At 39.5% G+C, this 18,073-nt stretch overlaps 1 non-coding gene across 1 annotated transcript; it reads left to right on the top strand.

The window, feature by feature from the left end:
- The first annotated feature begins 223 nt into the window (after positions 1-223).
- LOC114684062 lies at positions 224-351 on the top strand. Its single transcript, XR_003733231.1, has one exon. It is a non-coding gene; the product is annotated as a small nucleolar RNA SNORA40 (small nucleolar RNA).
- The last annotated feature ends 17,722 nt before the right edge of the window (positions 352-18,073 follow it).

Below are 18,073 nucleotides of genomic sequence, written 5' to 3'. Positions count from 1 at the left end.
AGATAGCAAAAGATGACATGTTTTCCTTTGATATTTTTAGAACAGTTTGAATTACCAGATGACAACTAGTTCAAAGATTTAAATCACAGACTGTTTTAAAATGTAACTTGCAGTTATAAAGTTAATTGGATATTTGGTCTAAATACTGGTGAGGTTCTTTAGGAAATGCCATAGAAAGTTTACCTAAAAGAATTTTCGCTGGCACCAGGCAACATCTCTTGGTAGCACTGGGGTATGTTTTCGTTCAACTAGTAGACAAAGGCAAGGACAACAGGTGTAAAAATAAATTCTTTTTTGCAACCCAGAACCCATTGTTCAGTATGAGTTTTGATACATATAAGAAGGAACATGATACTTACACAAGAGGAAAGAAACATCTCTGGGTTGATTCACCACCAGGAATGTGCTGGCTTGGTTGTTTACCAATGTCATGGGATCACCTGTTATAAGGGTGCAAATAGACAAGAAAGCTGTCTATCTGCCAGAGCACCCCCTTTACACACTGAACAGTGCTATGGCAAGATAACTCCCAGGTAGTGGATGAGATCCCATGTTTTTAACTAAACCTAGCAAAGTGCCACAAACATTTGTGTGTGTGCACACATAAGAGTGCATGTTTATGTGTGGGCATGCATCTGTCTGTGTGTGTGTGTGTGTGTGTGTGTGTGTGTGTGTATGTGTGTGTGTGCCAGCTGTCATCCTCTGTGCCCTTGTCTACCCTTAGTTTTTTTGAAATATGATCTCAATGATACCTGAGGCTCTCCCATTAGACTAGACTGGATAGTCAAATAGTCCCAGGGTTCTACTTATCTCTCTCTCTAGCACCAAGATTACACGTGGATGCCACTAGGCCCAGTTTTTTTTAAAATATATTTTTTAAAATATTTTGAGATTATGCTTTTGTGTTGACTAGTTTTATGTCAACATGACACAAGCTAGAGTCATAGCCTCAGTTGAGAAAATGCCTCCAGAAGATCAGGCTGTAGAGAAGCCTGGAAGGTATTAATTATTGATTGATGTGAGACGTTCCAGCCAATTGTGGGTGGGGTCACCCCTGGGCTGTTGGTCCTGGGTTCTATAAGAAAGCAGGCTGAGCAAGCCATAGGGAGCAAGCCAGTAAGCAGCTCCCCTCCATGGCCTCTGCATCAGCTCCTGCCTTTAGGTTCCTGCCCTGTTTGAGTTCCTGTCCTGACTTCCTTCAGTGATGAAACCATGTTTCCCCAACTTGCATATTGGCCACGGTTTTTCCTCACAGCAATAGTAACTAAGACAAATATTATAATATAATTTTATCCCTCAAACCTTTCCCATCTCTCCCCTCCCCTTGCTCTCTCCCTCAAATTCATGGCCTCTTTTTCTTTAACTGTTGTTGTGTGCATGCATGTGCATCCTATAGGGTTTTTTGTTTGTTTTTGAGACAGGACTCATTATGTAGCCTGGCTGGCCTGGAACTTGTGTTTTTTGCACCAAGCTATCCTTGAACTCATAGATATCCTTCTGTCTCTATCTCTTGAGAGCTGGGATTAGAGTCATGTACCACCATGCCGTACATATATACCTAAACATATAAATACAATCTGCTCAGTTTGGATAATGTCATTTGTATGTATGTTTTTAGGGCTGACCATATAGTATTAGATAACCCCTATGGTGGTGGGTGGGGAGAGTGGTGGAAGTAGGGAAAGGGGGATAGGACACATAAGACATGAGAGCAGATGGTTAGGAATCTGAAATCAGGTCCTTATGCTTGCATGACAAACATATTACTGACTGAGCTATCTCCTACTGTCATATAAAATTAAAATTAAAAACTTGGTTTGAAAAGATGGCTTAGTTGTTTAGAGCATATCATTCATTGATCTTATAGAGGATGAGTTCAATTCTCAACACCCCAATTGGGTGACCCACAATTGCCTATAATTCCAACTCCAACTCCATGGGATATGATGGCCTTTACAGGCAAGAGCACTCTTGGAGCACAGCCTGACAAACATAATTAAAAATAATAATGTTAATTAAAAAATAAAAATTCAAACACATTATAAAATCCCCGAAAAAGTACATCATATGTGATAAGATCATGTTACTAAGAAATACTTTTAAGTCAGGAGTCAGCAATGTTTGTTTGAGAAGAATTGGAATTTTTGTGTGTCCCTGGATGATGGTGGCGGAGATTACTCCACAGCCTGGAGAATCCAAGTGTTCTACCCTCAAGCTACACCCCAGCCCATGCATACCAAGTATTCCTTGCATACAGGCCGTATAATCTGTTTTAAGGACTCAAGTCTGTTGTTTAGTAACACAGAAGCAACCACACAAAGCAGGTAGGCAAGTGGGTGTGGTGGTATGCCAGTCCAACTTAGTCTGTAATAGGCAGCAACAGATGAGGCCCTCAGGCTAGTGTTAGCCATTCTCATCTCCATCACTCTGCTTATTTCAGTATGGTCTCAGCATCCTGATGGAGTGCTGTTCATTTCTTGTTCTTTTCTTGATGCTAGACATGTAAACCAGGGCCTTGCATACAGTAGATAGGCCATCTATCACCAAATGATGTGTCCATGCTAGAACTGTTTTTTTTTTCTAGTTCTTTTTTGTTTGTTTATCTGTTGTGGTTTAAAAACAAGGTCTCCTTGTGTAGCTCAGGATTGCCTCTTCCTCACTATATAGCTCAGGCTCACCTGTAAATACAAGGACCCTCCTTTTTCAGCTTTCTAAGTATGGAGATTACAGCTACTGCTCCTGTGTTGTGGATGATTGATTGATAAATAAAACATTGATTGGCCAGTAGCCCAGGAAGTATAGGCGGGACAAAGAGAGAAGAGAGGAAGTAGAAGGCTGAGAGAAGGAGATACCAGCCTGCCATCCAGGGAGCATCATGTAAAGGCAGCAGGTAAAGCCACGGAACATGTGGTGGCATATTGATTAACAGAAATGGGCTGAGTTTAAGTGTAAGAGCTAGACAGTTAGTAGGCCTGAGCTAATGGCCGAGCAGTTTAATTAATGTGAGCTTCTGAGTGATTATTTTATAAGCAGTTGTGGGGTCCGTGGGGCTGGGCAGGACTGGAGAAAACTCCAGCTACACTCCTGGATCCAGAATTGTATCCTTTTAGATGTTCTTTTAAAATTGAGTATACAAAGTATTAGGTTTCATTATGGCATTTTGAAACAAAATTCCACCATATATAATCTCCCCCATTCCCTTTACTCCCCTTGTATTATGCCCACACCCTCTCTGCTTTCTTGTCTTATGTGCCCTATTCCTCTTCTCCTCTTCCTAAATACCTCTTTTCACCCTATGGTCTCCTTTCTAGCTTCATAGCATATACTCACATTGGTAACCATTTATACAAGTCTACTCATTTATAGGTATCATCTGCATATGAAATAAAATGTAATTTTTGTCTTTCAGAGTCTAGATCACTCCACTTAATATTTTTCAGATTCATCTATTTTCTTGACATTTTCCTAATTTTGTTTTTCACTACAACTGAGTAAATTAGTAGTCTTAAGGGGTATTCTTCTAAGAATTGTATCATGATATGAATTAGTGCCTGATGTGGACGCTCATGCCTCTACTCTCAGCACTGAATGGCCTGAGACAGGAAGCTTACCGTGACTGAGGCTAGCTTTAGCTACATAATTCCAGGCTAGCTTGGGCTACAGAATCTGACCTTATCTCAAACAAATAAAGAACAACAAAGCCTGGCCTTGTAGAAACAACTGCAATCTCAGCACTCAGGAGGTGAATAGAGGAGTATTAAGGGTTGAAAGCCACCCTTGCTTACATACAGTTTTTGGCCAGCCTGGACTACATGAGACTCTGTTTCAATTAAGCAAACTTTAATTAATTAGTTCATCAAATAGAAATGAGCATCCCTGCTTATTATTTAGAATCTTCAATACCAAACAGACAGATAGCTATCTACTTTTTTTTTTTCCTTTTCACTTTTAAAATGTCAATGTAATCACACTGGTAGAATTTTACTGGAGAGGGAATGCAAATTGTAACTGTTATCACTACTCATTATTAGCATGTGTGTATATGACAGGCTTCTTCTAGAATTTTATAAACATTGCCATGTTTAATGGTAGCCATTCTTCCACTACTAGAAGCATTAATCACATTTTCAGGTGAGAAAAATAAGATTTACAGAAACTTCTGTTGGGTGTGGTGGTACATACCTGTAATCCCACCATTTGAGAGGCTGAGGCAGGATGATCATGAATCACAGGCTGGCTTTGGCTATATGGTAAGTCTGCCTGAAAGTGCAAAAATAGGGCTTGTGATGTAGTTCAGTTGGGAGAGTACTTGCCTAGCATGCACAATGAAACCCTAGTTTTGATCACCATCACTGCATAATGTGGACACAGTAGCACACAGCTGTAATCCAAGTACTGAGAACATGAAGTCAGGAGGATCAGAAGTTCAGTGTCGTCCTTGGCCACATAAAATTTCTAAGGCTCAGTGGTTACAGATATTTGTCACTTAGCTTAACTAGCAGAGTTGGATCCTAGAAACCCACATAGTGGAAGAGAACTGAGTTCTATAGGTGTCCTCCATAAACCTGTGAGATATATATATATATATATATATGTAATTATAACAATAACAACAATAATAATGGAAAGTCTGAGGCCAGCCTGGTCTACATGAGAGCTTTTCTCAAAACCAAATAGACAGGCCTGTGAGATAGCTCAGTGACTTTAAGGCACATGCCACCAAACTTGATGACATGAGTTCAGTCCTTGAAACTCAAAGGGCAGAGAGAAAGAACAGACTCCCACAAGTTTCCTTTGACTTGTAGATGCACACTGCTCCACAAGCACTTCTAGCCCACAAAAGAAAAGTACTACTTTAAATAAAGCCAAATTGTAACATGACTTAGGACTTCACCTTTCTTCTCAGATCCCTGCTCAGGTCCGAATGTCAGTAACCGCCCCCTCTTCCATTAAATATTGACAGCTAATCACTAAGGGGTTGGTATTAAAAAGTGGGGTATTTGCGAAGTTAAAAAAATAAATAATAAACATAAAATTTATTTACAAAATTAGTAAGAGGAAGTAGACAAGCAAAAACCACACCAAAATCTCTGGAGGCAGAGCGAGGAGGGTAACATAAGTAGTAAGTTCCAGGTCAGCTTGGCTTTCCATAAGGAAATCCTGTCTCAAAAGTCAAAACAACAAAATAAAATGAACCAGCAGGCTAAGTAACTTTTGCCTAAGATCAGTTTAGCTAGCGAAACAAACCTGTGGTGTGTGGAAGGAATGATTCTGTCCCATGTCTGACTGTATACTCCATAATTGCAGCTAGGGGATCTTATAGGAAGTGTTGCTAGATTTCAGTCCTATGAAATAAAGCATAATAAGAACACTTCTAATGCTTTACCTTTCTTCTGACTTCTGTGGAATATTAGCTGGCTCATAGGCAGTAGCTTTCTTAGCTAAGCATATTTATTTCATGCTCTGATCTGAATGTTAGTAACTTTTCCACCTTCCAGTCAAGTTTTGCAAGTTAATCAGAAAGATGTGGTTGAAAGGATGGAGCCCTCATGAATGGTATTAGTGCCCTTATAAAAGAGGCCCCAGGCAGCTGTCTTGTCTCAGCCATGTGAGGACACTCGATGGCATCATCTATAATGCTGAGTCTTAACATGACCTACAGTCCGTGTTCTGGAGCTTGATCTTTCTTAGATGTCCTGCTCTCTAGAATTGTGACCTGTGAATTTCTATTGTTTAAAAATAATAAGTGTTAATCAAAGACAGTGGTCCTCAATCTTCCTAATATTTCAACCCTTGAATATAGTTCCTCATATTGTGGTGCCCCCCACCATAAAATTTTCATTGATAATTTATAATTGTATTTTTCTACTGTTATGAATGATATGTAAGTATCTGATTTGCAGGATATCTGATATGTAAGTATCTGATTTGCAGGATATCTGATGTGACTCCCCAAAGGGGTCATGACCCACAGGTTGAGAACCACTGAACTACGATGATTTATTAGAGCAACACAATGAGGCTGAGACACCACATTTATAGCTAGGCTGCTGTTAGCTGTGTATAATAGCATGTGCTTACTTTGACATCATTTCACCCACAGTTTTTCATTTCACCAAATGAAACTCTTAGTTTTCAGCAATTAAAAACAATTACTAATTAGGAAACTAGAATTAGATTCTTCTTGCTCAGGAATACTAATATTGTTGCTTCAGTACTATTGCAGTGAAGCACGGCAGTGCATATCTGTAATCCTAGAACTTGGGAGCTGAGGCAGGAGCATCACTGGGAGTTTAAAGTCAACTAAGGCTACAAAGTAAGACTCAGTTTGAAACAACAATCACCACCACAAAAAGTAGAAGAGTGAAGAGTTTTAATTTTCAGGTTGTAGTCTATAAAATATTAAAAAATATAATAATAATAATATAATAATTTCAATGAAAGTTTTTTTTCCTTCTGATATTTGGTACAGAATAGAGAGAGGCACAATTTACTAAAATTTCCAGAGAATACAATGTTACAGTCCAATTTTCTCTGCCTGATGAACTCTACATTACAGATGAGATCAATCATTACAAAGAGGTTGTTTTAAGCACATTAAATACATTAAAGAACCAATGTCTATAAGCAAAATGCTTGAAACTGACATTTCCTTTTATTTATTTAATGCAGAGGCTCTGGCAACATCAAATTCAGTTGCTTATGGAAACAATATTGTTTCAGTGAAAGAACCATTATGGACCATCTCCTTCAGGATAGAGTAGTAAAACCAAGGGCTATAGACATCCTGTGACTTCCATTCTTATAAAGCCTGTTTGTAAAGTTACTTTAAGTAATGGCATTTTACTGCCTGGTGGTGGCATATGCCTTTAGTCCCAGTACTGAGAGGCAGAGACAGAGGCCTTGTGATAAAGTCAAGGCCTCCTAGATCCTGTCTCAATGTCTGTCCTCCTAAAATGTGGTATACTGGAGCATTATAAATTCCTTTCCCTACACTGGATTTTTGAGAATGGCCATGTAAATATGCTGGATAGTTATATATCCCTATGACACTGGCATAGTTCATGCCTTAGAGAAGGATGGAATGAGAGGTTCAGCACCCAAAGTTGTCTTCTGACCTCTACAAGAGTGCCAGTTCATGCATACTTTCACACACAAATACGTATACACATAAATAAGTAAATATCCAATTAAGATGAGAGAGAGGTAGAGACTCTCAGATCAACCAACAAATAGGGAAAAGGAAAGTGGCTGAGCTTCAAACAGGTGGGACAACAGAGGAAATCATTCCCAGAAGAACATGCAGTCAATACTTTACAAGACATAGGTGTAGGAAAGGACTTTCTGAATAGGACCCCATTCACTTAGGAATTAAGGGCAATAGCTGACCAGCAAGAACACACGAAATGAAAAAGCTTCTGTAGGGCAAAAAACAAAACAAACAAACAAACAAACAATCAACTGAGTGAAGAGGAAGCCCCCAGAGTGGGAGAAAATCTTTGCCAGTTACATGTTAAACAGAAAATTATGCAGAATAGACAGATAGTTCAAAAGCAAAGACGGGACTGGAGAGATGGCTCAACAGTTCAGAGCACTTGCTGCTCTTCCCGAAAACCCGAGTTTGGATGCCAGTACTTTTTAGCAGGCAACTCACAACCATTTGTAACTTCAGATTCAAGGGTCTGATGCCTTTCCCTTCCAGGGCCCCTGCATTCATGTGCATGTCCTCACTGTAGACACACATAGCCACATGTAATTAAAAATCATAAAATTTGATCTTAAAAAATCCCAAAGAATCAAGAAAATAAACTGTAGACAAATTTCTAAATGGTCGTATTAAATAAAAAACATGGAGCCAAATGTAGGGGTGAAAGCCTTAGATTAGGGAAATAGGGAAAGCCACCAGCCAACCTTACCTCACCAACTCTTCAGCTTCCAAATGCGAGAGACTTCCTGTCTACCCACGCACATATGCCTTGCTGTTCTGCCATCTGATTTGCTCTCTGCACTGGACTGCATCACTTCCTCTTCCTACACAGATCTGTCACTTCCTGTCTGTTTGTACACTTCCAGACCTCCAGGGTTAACTAACCACACCTGGCTCTGTTTCCAGTGTGGCCTTGAACACACAGAGATCCTGCCTGCCAAGTGATAGGATTAAAGGCATGTACTAACATTACATGACTTCTGTGTTGTGGCTGTCTTTTTCCTCTGATCTCCAGGCAAGCTTTATTTATTAAAGCACAAATAAAATATCACCACATTTCTGAACAAATAAAATATCACCACATTTCAGCACAAATAAAATATCACCACAATAAATGACCCAATTGAAAAATAGGCTATGGATGTTAACCAGAATTGTTCTTTTCTTGGCGACAGGATTTCTCTGTATAACTTTAGCTGTCCTGGAACTCACTCTGGAGACCAGGCTGTTCTAGAACTCACAGAGATCCACCTATCTCTGGCTCCCAAGTGCTTGGATTACAGAGTTCTTAAAAGAAGACATAAAAAATTGCTAAGAAATATCTTCAAAAACATTCAACATCCTTTGTAATCAGGGAAATGCAAATTAAAAGTACTTTGAGATTTCATCTTAACCCCAATTAGAGTGGCCAAGGTCAATAAAACAACCCACAACAAATGCTGGAAGAGGTGTGGGAAGAGGGAACCCTCATTCACAGTTGGTGGGGTTGCAAACTGGTCCAGGCACTCTGGAAATGAGTGTGTAGAAACTAAAATCTGTCATATGACTCAGCTATATCATTCCTCAGCATATGTTCAAAAGTGTTAATATCTTTCAACAGAGATACCTGCTCAGCCATGTTAATTGCTGCTCTAGTCACAATAGCTAGGAAATGAAAACAACCCAATTGTCCTTCAACTGATGAATGGATGATGAAAATGTGGTAATACACTACAGAGTTCTATTCAGGTATATAGAAAAAAATGAAATTTGCAGTTAAAGGATGAAACCGAAAAATATTGTACTGAGCAGGGTAACCCTTGGTAACCCAGATACAGAAATACAAATGCTGCATGTTCTCTCTCATCTGTATATCCTAGCTCTGAAGGACTCACATAAACTAGGAAAGCAGAAAAAGAGCATGGGGTGAGGGGAGAAAGGAGCTCTAGATGGCGGTTGGGTGGGTAGTAGGACACTGATGCTGTGAAGGACAAAAGAGAAAAACTTGGAGGGAGGACATTAGAGAGTAAGAGAGTAACACGGGGAGGCAGAGACTGAAGAATGGGATTTCTTAAAGAAGGCACTAAGGATGGTTGTAAAGGCCATAGGGAAATATATTATTTTATAAGATCACAAAAATACATATATAACATACATTTACTCCAGACTACTGAGGAATTATATATATAATGGAATTAACCCACAAGAGATGATAATGCTCCATCACTATCTAACAAATCCCCAGTGCCAGGCATGGGAAACCTCCCTCTGAGGCATTGAGCAGAAGTGTCTGAGAGAGTGCATGCATGTGTCTGTCTGCTATGTGTATGCCTTGTGGCTGCAGAGGCCAGAAAAAGGCACCAGATCTCCTGGAACTGGAGTTACAGAGGGTTGTAAGCCACCATATGGGTGCTCAGAATTGAACCTGGATCCTCTGGAAGAGCAGCCAGTGCTCTTAACCACTGAGCCACCTCTTCAGCTCCCCATGTATGGCATTCTTTAAACAAAATAAAATAAAAATTTAAAAAGGCAGAAAATCAGAAAAAGTGCTGTCCTAGTTAAGTCTCCATTGTCGCAATGAAACATCAGGAGCAAAAGCAACTTGGGAAGGAAAGGATTTATTTCAGCTTACACTTCTGCATCACAGTTGATCACGGAGGGAACTCAAGGCAGGAACTGGGAGGCAAGAACTGGAGCAGAGACCACCGAGGAGAGCTGCTTACTGGCTTGCTCCCCATGCCTGGCTCAGCCTGCTTTGTTATATCACCCAGGACAATCACCCAGTTGGCCTAGGCCTCCCACATCAATGATTAATCAAGAAAATGTCCCCACAGACTTGCCTACAGTCCAATTTGATGGGAGCATTTTCTCAACTGAAGTTCCTTCTTTCCTAACAACCCTGGTTTGTGCCAAACTGACAGAAAAATTAACCAACTCTCAAAGGAAATGCAAAATGCAAGCTTTAAGGACCTGACCCAAGGTCAGTGGGAGCAAGGTAGCTCCAAGGCAAGCTGAAGAGTACCACATGCAATAAAGGGACAGCTGATGATTGGTTCGGGTTGAGATGGTATGCCTGCAGATACACCAAACCATGCAAAGATCTTTTCTTTGTGCTATCCTTTGACTCAGCTCTTCACTAATGACTGCAAGGTACTGTGTGAATTTCCTAGGGAGGTGGAGTAAATTATTCACCTCATTTAAAAAAATTCACAGTCTGCAAAGAGGTCCCTAGTCCGGTCATGTCCCACACAATGGAAAGGCTTAATTTGCTTTTCTTCTTTACTTCTTTCTCACTTACCTTCTCTTTGAATATATAAAATCCTCTCCTGTTTGTGTCGTGCTGAGCCAGGCCTTTTCTCTTGGTCAAATCTGAGCAAGGTGTCTGGCATGTGGTCCTTTCCTGTAATCCCAGCCCAGGGGAGGCCAGGCAATACAGGGACACCCGGTTTCAAATACTTAAACAGAAAGCAAGCAGTCTGGGAGACAAAGTCATGTTGTACCTTAGGGTGACTCCAATCTCTATTTAACCACACTATGCATTTTTAGGTGGTTCTATCAATCAAATCCAGGGTACCATGTGTTCTAGGCAAGCACTCTAACAAATAAACTACGTCACCTGCCTCTCTCTTGAAAACCTTGAGGAAGCAGGTGCTGCTCACTAGATGGATATTAACACTGGAATAGTGTAAACTTCAAAAAAATCGTTGAGGAGAGAAGGTAGGTAAAGATTGCTAAGGGTTGGCAGTACTTCCTTCGTTACTTATTTGTGAACACAGGAGCAATACTATGCTGGATCACAGGCTCCTAATATTCTAGACAATCACTCCAACATTGAACTCCATCACAGGTATTCGGGACTTCCTTTAAGTGCCAAAGTGATGCCCAGCCTTTCCTAGCTTCCAGCAACACGATTATGTGTTGCAGTTTTCCAAGGCACGTATGGATGTGCAAGTCTACAATAGCTCAATTGTTGCCTAGAATTCTTTTAATTTGGCTTGCATATTTAAAATAGTAACAGTAACATTTAAAATAGTAACAGAAATGATTTAGAATTCTAAAGTCTTTCCCTTGTCTTATTTTTCACTTTGAATTAGGTAAGTATTTTTCAAAAATAAATCAATACCTCCCTTAGTATTTTATTAATGTGTTTTGGGAAACAGGGTTTCACATAGCCTAGGCTAGCTTCAAGCTTGCTCTGTAGCCAGGGATGACGTTGAACTTCTAATCTTTCTGCTTTCACCTTTGAAGGGATGAGTATTGCAGGCATGCTCCAGCACAGATAGTTTTATGTGGTAGTGGGTTTTGAACCCAGGGCTTTGTGCATGCTAGGCAAGTACACTACCAACTGACCTCCATTTTTAGCCCTAAGCCTAATGCTTATGGAGTAAAGAAAGTCCCCTGAAAGTTTGGAAGTGCTCAGCATCTAGAAAAATGGGCTTGTTGATTGCTTATTCATAGTACTGTAATTTTCCAAATGTCTTATCGGATTTTATTTATAATTAGTAATGTAAGTTTTTTTCTGAAGAGAAAATTGATACATATTTATAACATTCATGAAAGCATAAATTAAATTCAAAATATGCACAATTATTAGTAGCTTTTCCAATTATTTAAAAATTGTATTAAGTGATAGTTTCCTATTTATAATTTCTGTTTTCAGTTATTTCTATTCAATTATTAAATATAAATTAACCACAATGGTTGGATTCTCCATGGCAACTAAATGTTTGCCTGTCAAAAAACCAAAAATCAACATTTTCAATCTCAACTGGAGCACATTTTTTCCCCAGTGATCTCTAAGATACATCATTTCACCTATAGTCCTGAGGCTTGGTACATATCCCCTGAAAGGCTGTGGGACTGTCCTACTTAACAACTAGATCTTTTCTGAAAACGCTTCCCTTTTATTTTTTTTTAAATTTATTTATTACATTTAATTTTACATATCAGCCACAGATTCCCTTGTTCTTCCACCCCACCTCATCCCGCCTTCCCCCCAGCCCACCCTCCATTCCCATCTTCTCCAGGGCATAGTCTCCCCCGAGGATTGAGTTCAACCTGGTAGATTCAGTCCAGGCAGGTCCAGTCCCCTCCTCCCAGGCTGAGCCAAATGTCCCTGTATAAGCCCCAGGTTCCAAACTGCCAGTTCATGCACTGAGGTCAGGACCTTGTCCCACTGTCTGGATGTCTCCCAAGCAGACCAAGGTTTGAAAAAGCACAGGGACAAATATCCAAACGAAAGGAAACACAATAGCTGAAGAGCCCTCAACTGGATCAGGTCCTCTGGATAAATAAGTGTAGCCCTAGCACCCTGCCAGATCATTCGGTGACATTTCATTCTGTAAGAAATGAGTTTTCACGTTCTATGCAGATTCTCGCACCGTGTGAGAACATGACATAACCACACACAATCCTCTATGATACAAGGTGGAGGCTGGTGCTTATGCTTGGCACTCATGTCTTATCTGCTTCAGAGAGGTATTTTCTTATCATTGCTTAGGTTCTGATATCTTATCTGGGAAGCTATGAGATATATAATCATGATTCATGTTTTAAATTAATTCCAAGTAAACAAAAATGGCTGAACTGAAAAATCAATTGAATTCCTGCTTGGTTTATTTTTTTTCCACCTTCAATTATTCAGGGTCATAGGTTTGTTTGAACTTCAAAAGTTGTTGTTGCACTTGATCCAGGATCTTCTTGGAAAGGCACACACACACACACACACACACACACACACACACACACACACACACACAAATTATTTCTCCTTTTCTGAAACCAAATACAAATGATCATGTATGTAAAACAACATACAAAATACTAGGACGTTCCATACATTTTTCTACTGCTGCTTCTACTCCAGGCCCCACATTCCCTTATATATTTCAGCTAAACCAGGTAGTCAGTCATTTCCCAAATATACTTGCATACCTACATCATCAGCTTTTGGAGGTAGAAAAGGTATGTGTTTAGGAGAGTCAGAACATTTTTGCAGTGCTAAGTCTCAAACCCAGGGTCTAATACATGCTGCTTTCCCAGACAGAGAGTCAGAATTTAATTTTTGTCTCAGTAACTTACTATCTCTGTGACTTTGGGAAAGTCACCTTGTGACTTTTGAAGCTGAAGAAGACTGTTGAGTTGTCTGACAGAACTTTACTTGGATGCAGGATTTGAAGCCATGTATGGTGGCACATGAGTGGTATGGGCTTGTAACCCCAGCGTTTAGGGGATTTAGGATCGCCATAAATTCAAGGACAGTCTAGTGTACATACTGGTTTTTCAGGCCAGCCAGGGCTACATAATGAGACCTTGTCATGCAGCAGAAAACAAAATGTAGGATTTGATTATGCTTTTTACAGCAAATATTAACTCATGTATTCTCACTAAACTATGAAGTCTTTTTTTTTTTTTTTTTTTTTTTTTTTTTTTTTTTTTTTTTTTTTTTTGCAGAGTCCCATGTAGACAAGGGTATTTTTGATCTCCCTATGTAGTCGAAGAACGTCTGATCCTTCTGCCTGAGTGCTGGGATTGTAGTCATGTGTTATCCCCTGGTTTATGAGTTTCTGGGGGCTTAAGGGCTTTGTGTGTGCTAGGCAAGCACTCTACCAACTGAGCTACATCTCCAGCCCTAAACCATGCAATCTTTAAGGCTCTCCTTTTGTGTATTTGCAGCATGGGCAATAAAAGTCTGTTACATTTAAGTAGACCAATAACTGGCTTTAGGGCTCGTGTCCCCATTCTTTATTATGTGACACATCTATCTTCTCCTCACATTATCTGCCTTACCCGGAACACTCCCAGTGTGTTTATGGTTTCTTTTCTTTTTTTAGTTTTTGCAGTGGTGGGCACGGAACCCAGAGCCTGAACCATGTTAGGCAAGCACTCTATCCTACATCTATGTTCCCAGCTTGTCCTTTTAAATAGGGATGAGTGAAGCTGGAGAGCTGGCTCAGAGGTTAAGAATACTTGTTGCTCTTCCAGAGGTCCTGAGTTCACTTCCTAGCATCCACATTGTTTGGCTCACAGCCTCCTGTAACCACAGTTCCAGTTTAACCCTAACTATACACCTTTAATGCTTCCAAGGGCATGAGAAGACACTTGGCACACACTTACACAGACACAGACACCAAACATACACAAACAAAAAGAAACAAATCAGAAAAATATTTCAAAATATAGAGAATTTCACTCGGTGTGGTGGTACATACCTCTAATCCCAGTACTAAGGAGGCAGAAGCAGGTGGATTTCTGTGATTTCAAGGCCAGTCTGGTCTGCACAGTGAGTACCAGGACAACAAGGGCTATACAGAGAAACCCTGTCTCACAAAACAAAAAACCCAAACCAAACAAACAAACTTACAACCCCCCAAACAAACAGTCCCCAAACCCCCCAAATTAAAGAAAAATATGGAGAATTAAACTCATCAAATCAAATTTCTCCCTTTGAGTATGGGAATGATCAATATAGGACTGGGAGTAAAAGCTCCCTCCCTCCTTTTTTTTTTTTTTTTTTTTTTTTTTTTGTTGTGTGTCAGAGAGGGGAGTACCCCAGGCTGGCATTGAACTCTTCGGTTAATAACCTGTTTGATTTTTGTTTGCTCAGGGCCTATTTACCATTGTGGTTTTTTTGTTTTGCTTTGTTTCTGTTGTTGTTTGTTTTATTTTCAAGACAGGTTTTCTCTCTGCAGCCCTTGTTGTCCTGGAACTCACTCTGTAGACCAGGCTGGCCTCGGACTCAGAGATTCACCTGCCTCTGCCTCCCGAGTTCTGGGATGAAAGGCATGGGCCTCTACCACCTGGCTGACCATTATGATGTTAATATGAAGCAATTTGGGTTCTAGTTGAGTTTTCAGTGAGCAAGTAGCATTATTAGAATTATGTTTGTGCTCTTGGGTTATCTATAAACCATTATCCATGTAAAATCATAGGGCTGTATGACTAGAGTTTTCTCATGCAAAGATAGCCTTTGATGGGGTGATTCAAAAAACTTAATATGGACCATCTTTGTGGCAGTGTGAAAGAAAATGGCCCCAAAGGGTGTGGCACTATTAGGAAGTGTGGCTTTGTTGGAGTAGGTGTTGGAGGAAGTGTGTTTCTGTGGAGGTGGGCTTTGAGGTCTCATATATGTTCAAGCCATACCCAGTACCTGACTTCACTTCCTGTTTTCTCTCTCATGATGTAGAACTCTCAGCTCCTTCTCCAGCACTATGTCTGCTTGCATGCTGCCATGTTCCCCACCGTGATGATAATAAACTAAACCTCTGAAACTGTAAGCCAGCCCCAATTAAATGTTTTCCTTATAAGTGTTGCCTTGGTCATGGTCCCTCTTCACAGCATTTAAAAACCTAACTAAGGAAATCTTCCTTTTCAGTTTTTTACAACTTTGTTTGTGAGCCTAGTTTTTAAGGGCAGAGAAATCTCTCCAGCTGCTTTTCAGTTTTTTGATCATCAAAATGAGTCCCTTATTCAGCAGGCATGGTGGCACTTGTCTGTAATCCTTGTATTTAGGAGGTAGTGGTGAGGAGATGGCCAGTTACAAGCCAAACTAGGCTATATAGAGACCTTTTCTGAAATCATGTCAAAGAAAACAACAACAAAAGTGATAAAAAAAAGTTTTAAAAACTAACCCTCACATAACCATCAGAGTATCCAAAAGAAAGCAGGCATTACTTATGTGATTATAGCTTAAAAATTGAGTGATAGCCACTGTTAATCTTCTTTACGTTAACAGGAAAAGCTGTCCTGCAAAAATTTTAAGTACTTGCCTAGCATTCCTGAGGTCTAGGATTTCATCTCCAGCAACCACCCCTCTTAAAAAAAATGCCAACTCATAAATATTAATAGTGTTACTTATGTTGACCAGTCATTGTAACAGTTTTTACAAGAGAGATGTTTTGATCTAAGAGTACTAAACTAAACTAAAATTAGACAAAGTATTGTTAATAAATTTTTCCTTTTCCCTTATAATTGTTTTATCTCACTTCAGACATCTGTTTCCAGAGACTGTTGACTTTTCCTCTATGACCTCCTCTTTAAATTATGGAGACAGATAAGCAGTTGTCTTGCAAGTATAAGATCATTGGCATTTCAAAAGTGACAGAAACAAATGGTGAGTGTTCTTTGTCACTTGCAAACTATAAATTGAGTAAGATGACAACTTTTTCCTTTTTATAATACGTTTTAAGAAGGACTTTTGAAATATTTTATTGCCTTTTCTGGTTATGCAGCAACATATGGTCCTTGTATAGAACTGGTATCATGACAGTATCAAAAGGAAAATAAAAATCTCAACACCCAGAGATAACTGTTACACTGTGATGTCTTTTTTTACACCTTTTAAATGTGCATATGATAATTTTAAAATATAATTGGGGTCTTATGATAGAGAATAGATAGATAAAAGAAAGAAAGAAAGAGAAAAAAGCAAAGAAAGAAAGAAGAAAGAAAGAAAGAAAGAAAGGAAGGAAGGAAGGAAGGAAGGAAGGAAGGAAGGAAGGAAGGAAGGAAGGAAGGAAGGAAGGAAAGAAAGAAAAATTTTAGAGTATGGTGTGGTGGTGCGCAACTCTAGTTCCAGTACTTGGGAGATGGAGGCAGGAGGATCAGGAATTCAAGGCTAGCCTCAGCTACATAAAGAGTTGAGGTCAAGCTGGACTACATGAGACCCTGTGTCAAAGTTTCCTCACATTTGAAACATTTTTGAGTCTGTGTCATGTATTACATGCTCAACTCAAATCACTATGTAGTCAGGGATGACCCTTCTGCTTCTAACTCCCAAGTGCTGGGATTGCAGACATCAGCTACGACACCTGGTTTATTTAGTGCTGAGGATCAAACCCAGGGTTTCCTGCGTGCTGTGTAAGGCCCCTACCAACTGAATCACATGCCCACCCTTGAAACATTATGTGGTATTAGATGCTGTAAAACATCAATTTAAGTTGCCATACATTATTATGGTATGTGGATATCCTATGGACTGAATATTTAAAACATGCTTTGATTCAAAACCTACCTTAAAATATCTGTGCTAATTCCTTTGTCTGAATTGCTCATTATTTTTGCTAGAGTAAAATCCTAGAGAGAAACTTACTAGTTCTAACTGTGTGATTAACAAACTATGACAAGAGTGTATTTTTTTGGCTGGGTGGTAGTGGCACACATCTTTGATTCTAGGACTGGGCAGGCAGAAGCAGGTGGATCTCTGAGTTTGAGACTAGCCTGGTCTACACAGTGAGTGCTAGGACAGAGAAACCCTGTCCGGAAAAAACAAACAAACAAACAAACAAAAATAGAATTTAATTTTTCTTAAATTTATATATAGTTAAAATATACAACTAATGTATGTGTGTATGTATGTATGTATGTATGTATCTATCTATCTATCTTAATTTTTTGAGACAGGATATCACTTTGTATCCCTGGCTTGCCTGGGATTCACTGTGTAGCTCAGGATGGCCTCGAACTTACAGTGATCCTGCTCCTTTGACTTTCCTAGTGTTGGGATTACAGGTGTCTGCCACCAAGGCCAGGCTTAGAAAAATCTAGACAATTAAAATTTTCTTGGTACCAATTTGTTCATTTATTAGCAATTCATTTAACTATATCCCAATTAATTATTTAAAAGTCTTCATTAACAAAATGGTACACATCACTGGTGTTTTAAAATATTTAACCTGGGGCTGGAGAGATGGCTCAGCCATTAAAGGCTAGGCTCACAACCAAAACTATAATATGTTTAACCTGCTTTTCTGAATGTTTCTTATAACAATAGTTCAAAGAAGCTTAAGGTATCATTAAAGCTTATCTCAGCCATAGCAGTCCAGTGAGGTGTTGGATTGCAGTCCAGGTAATGTCATTTTTGTTCCTTAACAAAATGAAGTATGCCTA

This window comes from Peromyscus leucopus, chromosome X, assembly GCF_004664715.2.
Source record: "Peromyscus leucopus breed LL Stock chromosome X, UCI_PerLeu_2.1, whole genome shotgun sequence".
Lineage (NCBI taxonomy): Eukaryota > Metazoa > Chordata > Mammalia > Rodentia > Cricetidae > Peromyscus > Peromyscus leucopus.
The sequence above is the reverse complement of the archived record's forward strand: the minus strand, read 5'-3'. Positions and strand labels throughout refer to the sequence as shown.